At 36.1% G+C, this 8,108-nt stretch overlaps 1 pseudogene; it reads right to left on the bottom strand.

The window, feature by feature from the left end:
• Positions 1 to 5,819: 5,819 nt before the first annotated feature.
• Positions 5,820 to 7,867, bottom strand: LOC105519962 (annotated as a pseudogene).
• Positions 7,868 to 8,108: the final 241 nt, after the last annotated feature.

The raw sequence follows: 8,108 nt of genomic DNA, 5'->3' as shown, positions 1-8,108 counted from the left end.
TCACAAAGTAATAACTGTAGGTCAAGAAAATAAGACATCATTTTATTCCAATTTTAATGATGAAATTAAAAAACATAATTCCAAAAGTGGGAGGAAATATAGATCAATAAGATCCCATATACATTACTGATTTGTGTTTAACTTTGTAGAACTGCTTTGGAAAGTACATAAATATACATTTTCCTTACATAAATACTACTCAAAAAATGCTGTATTGAGAGATATTCAAGGTCTATGACATTTGGGTATTAAAATGAAGAAGTGTTCTAAAATTCTAGTTTTTGTATTGGGCAGTGAAGTTAACATAAATATCAAACAAAACAGAACAAAATGAAACAAGAGTGTAAAGAGGATAGCATAGGATGAATCTAAAATTATGATCAGGTCGGGCATGGTGGCTCATGCTCATAATCCTAGCACTTTGGGAGGCCAAAGGGGGCAGATCACCTGAGGTCAGGAGTTTGGGACCAGCCTGGCCAACATGGCAAAACTCTGTCTCTACTAAAAATACAAAAATTAGCCAGGCATGGTGGTGCGTGCCTGTAATCCCAGCTACTTGGGAGGCTGAGGCAGGAGAATTACTTGAACTGGGAGGCGGAGATTGCAGTGAGCCGAGACTGTGCCATTCCACTTTAGCCTGGGAGACAAGAGCAAAACTCCATCTAAAAAAAATTATGATTAATATGCTATTGTGCAAAGTGCAAATTTGAAAAATAATTGGAATATAAAATCCACTGGAGGCTAGATTAATGGAAGTTTGGGGTTCTTGACTGATACCTTTTTGTTCAAGATCACACTGAAATTGTTGTGCTCCTGGGATCCAGAAAGTGTTGTCTTTGTCTTCATGCCACCATCACCATAATGAAGCTGGTGACTAGACACTGGGTACTCCATCTAGCCATAACAAGTACATCTGGAAAATCACAATCTGTCATCTTGTTCATCAGCAGAAACACCAGCAAGAAATTAGCTCCTGCTTTGTTTTTACTTCCCACATCTCATGCTATTGAATTTAATAGGTTCCACATTTACATCAATAACATAATTGAAAGAAAGTCTAAAAAATGTTGTTCATAGCTTTCCAGACTTTGAAGCACTGGCAGGCACAACAAAGGAGGTGGGAATGGGTGTGAGTGCTGATTGACTACATCCGGTATGGTTGTGCTACAGCATTCTTTAAATACATTGTTATATTTGGCCTTAACATCACTATCCTTAAGTGAGATGGCCCATATTTTTCCTTTTGGTGCTCTCCTAGTTTGGAATCAGTTTATGCTAGCATTATAGAATGAGTCAGAGTGTTTTTCATTTTCTGTTCTCTGAATAATTTGGTTAAATTTGTCTGTAATGTAAGTGTATATTTCTTAGAAGTAGTTAAATTTATCTGTAAAATTCTCTGGACTTGCTCCCTATTTAAGACTACTACTTTGACCGTATTTTTCTTTTCTTCTATGATTTTGAGACTTAGGATTTCTAACTCTTGTTAGTTAACATAGTATTTTTTAGACAATCATATATTTCATATTAATTTTTAATTTGTTGATTTAATCTGTAAATAGTGTATGTATATAATTTTAATCTACCCTTGCATCTGAAGAATGTGTAGCATTTTTATTTTTAATTAATTTTGCATGTATCTTTCTTCTTTTAACTTGATCAGCCTTGTCAAAGTTATATTAAATGTGCTTTATAAAAGAGACTCAACTTTTCTGATTATATGTACTTTTTTCTATTTAATTAATGGCTGTTTTTGTTATTAATTGATTCTTCTGTCTTTGGATTTATGTTAATTTTGTTTATCTAGCTTCTTAAACTAAATTAATATAAAGGAATTCATTGATCTTCAGTCTTTTTTCACAAATAAAATATTAAAGGCTACATTTTTACTTTGGGTATTATTTTAACTCAACAGCTTTCAAAATTTAATGATCTCATTATTTCTCATTTTTACATAGTGATAATTGTGGGAAAAACTTTTTCTCAGTCTAGGAGTTATTTAGTACAGTGTTTTAAAATTTTTATGAGACTAGATCAGTTTTTGGCTTCTATATTGAAAATTTCTTACTACATTTTGTTTAAAGAATGCAGCATATGAATTCTATAATACTTTTAAGAGTTTATTATATTTTCTTTGTGGCCTTGAATTAATCCAGACAAGAAAAGCTAAACTGTGCTGCATGTTGTAATTTCTAGAGTAACCACTATGAGTAGTCAATAAGCATGTGATTCCCAAAATGACAAAGGAGGAAAATAATAATTTTTACAATACCAAGCCATCTATGGTATTTTATGGTCCGTGCTAGTATATTTTTAATAACATTTATGAAGAATTATTTCAAGCAAATATCACCACTCATGTCAAATACAAAATATTGTCAGAATCCTAGAAGCCTGTTGCCTAGAAGCTTTTCCTAATTCAAATCCTTTCTCTCTCTCTTTTTTTTTTTGAGCCAGAGTCTCACTCTGTCGCCCAGGCTGGAGTGCAGTGGCGCCATCTCAACTCACTGCAAGCTCCACCTCCCGGCTTCAAGCCATTCTCCTGCCTCAGTCTCCCAAGTAGCTGCGACTACAGGCGCCTGCCACCACCCCTGGCTAATTTTTTGTATTTTTAGTAGAGACAGGGTTTCATCATGTTAGCCAGGTTGGTCTTGATCTCCTGACCTCGTGATCTTCCCACCTCGGCCTCCTAAAGTGCTAGGATTACAGGCATAAGCCACTGCGCCCAGCCATCCTTTCTCTTTTTTAAAGGTAGCCACTTTCCTGACTTCTATTGTAATCCATTCCTTACCCTCATTATATTTTTTATCTCCTAAGTTTGCATTTCTGTATAGTACAGCTTATATTTTCCTAGTTTTCAAAATGATTTCATGTCTTTGAAACATATTAAAATCATTTTATGACTCAGGAAAAAATTAACTTTTGTAAATGTTTAATGTGTCCTGGAAATAAATTTTATTCTGCAGTTAGGGGTTTGGCATTTTATATATGTTGATTCAATCAATTTTGGCAAGCATGGTGTTTGATACTGCTATATCCTATATTATTGGTTTACTTGTTTTATTTCTGAGAAATAGGTGTTAAGATCTCTCACTGATTGGGAATTTGTCTATTTCTCATTTAAGTTTTGTCAAATCCTTCTTTGCTTGCAAGCATCTCTTGTTACCCAAATCTAATCTATTCCTGAAAATATGATGGTTAGCAAAGTTTGAGATAACTAGAACCTGTAATTCATCATTTTAAATGGCAATAATAATGATAGTTTATTTTTATTTTATATAAAAACCTCATCAAATTTTCTAAACAACTGCTCAAATGGTCATTAATATATATCCACAACGGATTTCTGCATAATATAACATACTTTAAAACAAATTACCTAATTATTTAGTACATATTAAACTTATTAGTGGGCGTGACTATATGCAAAAGTTGCGTGATATATGATACAAATTATGTTATTCTTTTTCATTGCACTGAAAATATCATAATATAAAGAAGAAACCCATCATCCAAATTGAGCCTATATTGATTGATACTCCGAAGTATCTGGCAGTAGGAGCCTATAAAGGGATAAGCAATGGGGGAAAGGATTGGGAAGTTGGTAGTACTGAACGTCTTCTCACCTGGACTCATGAGCAACTTGAATAGTTGTTACTGTATAGATTCTAACATATTTTCCCCCCTTGAATAGAAATATGGCATAACAATTTTTTAAAGTTAATTTAGCAAATATTTGGATATTAAAGCTTCCTATAGAAAGAGATACCTGTATACTGAAGCCATGATGAGGTATATACAATGTTATAATTATTACTTGCACATGGCAAAATAATTTTTTTTTATCATTGTGGAGTCACTTTCTTTCAATTTCGTAATACCTTTGGCTTTAATTTTTCTCTTGATATTAAAATAGATACAGTAAATTTCATTATGTTAGTGCTATAAAACATTTCTTTTTTCCATCTTTTATTTTTGACCATTTCTATCTTTATATTCCACATGTGCTTCTTATAAGTAGCATATAGTTAAATTTAAAAAAATCCAATACGACAATCACCTTTTAGGTCAAAAATTTAATCCATTTACATTTGTGACAATTCAACGTATATATGGTTCTAAATCTATCATCTTACTAGGTGGTTTCCATTTTCTCTGCTCCAACATATTTTTTTTACAGCTTATAACACAACTTTTATTAGAAAAGTTATACGTGACATAGCATCAACTATTTTCAAGAACAAAATGAAACCCAATAAGCAACGAAAACCATACTAACAAAATGTGTAACAAGAAACTAATGACCTTTCTAAAATCAAACATTTAATTATCTGCAATGTCTATTTACAAACAGGGAAAACTCCATGGTTTACAGGCGTGTCATATTGAAAATAAAGCTGCAATTTTATACAATTATCACTCTCAAGAAAATGAATCATCAAGATAGTAATTAGGAGTTCACAAGTTTAAAACGTTTCACATAATTTTAAATTATTGTCTTTAATAATTTTAAATTATTGAAGTCTGAGTTTCAAAAGTGATTTCTTTTTTCCCACAGAGGTGTCAACACTTAAGCTAGAACTTTCAGTGTTAATTTTGCCCTAAAAGTTAAGACATATTCTGATAATCATAATAGTCACATGATTTCTGATGTTATCTGCTCTGTTAATAATAAAGCCTTTACACATGAATATCTATGTAACAAATCTCCACGTTCTGCACATGTACCCCAGAACTTGAAGTATAATAATAATAAAACATAATAAAGCCTTTATTTGGATGTGTTTTTCTTTAATTAAATTATAGGAAACTGGATATAGGATTTTGTTGCAAAGCTATTAAAGTTCCAAACACAGGAGTGTGCAGCACTGGGAAAGGAGATCAGTACTAAAACTTATAATAAATATCAGAGAAACCATTAGCTTTTACAGCATTGTCTGTTTAAAGGTTAAGTATAATTTCCCATCAGTCTGTTCTTACAGTAGGCAGGGCAATTTCTATTTTCATGATGTGAATACTCAAATATATCCAAACATCTTTTTAAAGCTTTGATTTAGAGCTCCTACAAAGTTATATTTTTTAATAGTCACTCTACTGTAAGGAAGCCTATTTCTGCTCATTTTGGAGCCTCACTAAAATAACAGATTTCAGGATAGCCAAGTTCATCAGAAAGACTCAAATGGAATGATTCACAAAATAGAACACTTTAAACCAAGTCAGTCCTATCTTTTTGTAGCTGAAGCACATCAGTCACAACACAGTGTCATGTACACCTAAGTGTAATTCCATAATTACACTTAAAATGAATCTCAAGAGGGTGATCTTTGTTGTTTCAGATGCCATCCCTAAGGAGAATGGTAAACAAGAAGATTGCCAGTGTTACTGATGGAAAGGCTTTTTTTTTTTTTCTTATCAAAGACCTATACCGTAGTTATAAATTAAACTGTCAGGCATTTTCCTAGACAGGTTTTCCTTCTTAATGCAGTAATGAACAACTAAGATAAAATCCTGACTTTTGACTGCTACTCAACATTATTACATGCACCAATATTGCACACATCTGTTCTGAACTGTTAAAATAATCTTCTGAGTGCTTGGGGTGCTGTTTTCTCCATTAAAACACAAACACAACTCATCTAATCAGTTTCCCTCAAAGATGAAATTGACAAATTTAATATACTGGAAAAAAATGAAGAAAGAAAAAGACAACGACTTTGTACAGACAAAAATCTAAGTTTTCTCAAAGGGTTCTGTGTCGCGTACACATGGGGGCAATTTGCAGCACTAGTGAAATGAACACTAGCTATAATGCTTCTAACTCCTCATATAATATGGACCCTTGGTCCGGGTGCTGCGTTGATGCCACTGTATGGTTCTTGCTGTGTCAGCTCAATAGCTTGCTGCTCTTTAAGAACCAAGAAGCTGTAGAACTTTGTGACAGCTTGTTTCTGTTCGTGTTTCAACATAACTCAAGCAAACTGAAAGATTCAGCTCCAGTTTTGGCAAAAGCTCGCTGAAGACCACGAAGCACCTGCTGAGTCCTTTTGTTCCATCTTCTTTCTTCCTGATCTTGATCATCACCTGAAACATCTTCATCCTCTTCCTCTTCGTCATTTTCTTTTTCTTTCTCTTTCTCCATCTCTTTTTCTGGCTGAAATTCTAACTCTGGTAGTAGCTGACATATTTTGTAGGTTTTTCTAGGGGAAGCTCTACAGGTGGTATTTCCATCTGCTCCACCTGCTGAGGAAGCATCACAGGCTCTGGGTCACTTTGTCCAGCTTTTCGCTTAACTCCCTGAGGTGGTTTGCTCCCCAGGTTTGTTCTGCTGGCCTCCATCACTGACTCCCGGAGGTGGCTTGGCTCTTCCAAAAGGGGCTCATTGAAAACATCATGCTGCTGATGCTGCTGTTGCTGGTCCTCTCCAGGAACCTCTGGATTTTCAAATTCTTTAAGGAACTCATCCAAATTATCTGCCTCTCCTCCTTTCCTCCTTTTTCTAAGGTCTTCTGGTAGAAGCAGTGTAAAACAGCGTGTAAACAGTTTCAGTAGTGTATTATTCCACAAAGCCTGAGCAGGCAAATAAAACAGTTTTTCCACTCCTCCAGTCTCTTTCCACATCATCAGTTTCTTGGTGGGTGGTGCCACATCCAAAGTAGTAACAGTATCAGAATAATCACTAAGTTGGGCTCTGATTGTCTTGCTATCCGAGTCTTTGACACTGTCGACAATTAGCTTCCTCTTCCTCTCGGCTTTTGTTTCTTTAACAGTTATATCAATAGGTTCCAATGCAAATGCTTCTTCCTCATTTGGAACCAGTGTTGTTTGATCAATCATAGTTGGCATTGGCTCAGTGGATCCACTAAATTAGAGCTATCAGGCCTACCCATTGATACCTTATCCTCACCCATATCATGGTTATAGGCTGCTCCAGCAACATCACCCATGCCTCAGAGAGGGCAGGGGGATCATCAAAGATACTGCTACCATTATTACTAGTAAGTTTGGCATCTAATATCGACCATCATTTCCTTCTCCGAAATTATCATCCTTATATTGGTCTTCATATTTTAAATGGTTAATTTTCTCATTCAGATTGCTGGTGCTCTGTTCAGACTCTAATAGGAGGTTAGATGCGGTAGTGCTTACTAACATGTCCTCATCGTCAAAAGCACTGCCTTCTCTCATTATCTAACAATCACCCTTTCCAAAATCGCCAAATTCATTTTCTTGTAAAATACTGATGTTCTCAATTTCTTCTCTCATGCTTATCTCTACCACTCTACACTGATTCAAGCTGAACTGCTGGGCCGCATCAATGTCATCTAAGTCAGGCAATGGCTGATGAAAGTCATGAAATTCTTCAGGTAAAGTAATAGCATTATAAGCTGCCTCCCGATTTTCCTCAGGCAGGTTAACAATGCCTGACAGAAAAGCCATCTTTGTCTTAATGAATGCTTCATTACAGTCTGCAAGAAGGTATTTAGCTTTCCTGTGATAGATTCGAACTACACCCAGTAAGAGACGTCCTGATGTCCGTAATGCAGTTTTCACCTTTGGTGAGGTGATACTTTCCATGCTCCTCTCTAAATTACACTCAAACACATGGGCTTTGGTTAGCTTCTTATCCCAATGGGCCGCTAGCCAAATTTTGGCCAGATACCCTCTTTTACTGAGGACAAAATGTGCGTAGAACATTGTTCTGGTTGGCTATGAAAATAGAAGGAAACTTTGCTCTCCGCTGGGAGTTGGGCGGGCTGGGTGGCCCCGGGAGGGGAAAAGGGTCGGGGGAGGGGACAGGGAAAGGGGGCTACTCTTGTGAGGTACAGCTTCCAAGCAGCTCCTACCGCCGACACAGCCGCCGCCTCCTTTCTGATTCACTCAAACAAACAAGATGGCTTGCTACAACGTATTTTATTTCTGTTTGGACTAACGGAGGCAAGATGGTGCACTTCCGGGTTCTTCATCCCCACTCCCAACTTTTCCCCCCTCCCAACTTTTCCCGCACTCGCGAAAATGCAGCCGGCGACCCAGGAAGGTGCAGACCAACTGGGCATGCACCAGGTGACGTCAATCCAAAGAGACCAAGATTTACCTGGTCGCACCTGCGGAAC

This window comes from Colobus angolensis, unplaced genomic scaffold, assembly GCF_000951035.1.
Source record: "Colobus angolensis palliatus isolate OR3802 unplaced genomic scaffold, Cang.pa_1.0 Scaffold11, whole genome shotgun sequence".
NCBI classification, from domain to species: domain Eukaryota; kingdom Metazoa; phylum Chordata; class Mammalia; order Primates; family Cercopithecidae; genus Colobus; species Colobus angolensis.
The sequence above is the reverse complement of the archived record's forward strand: the minus strand, read 5'-3'. Positions and strand labels throughout refer to the sequence as shown.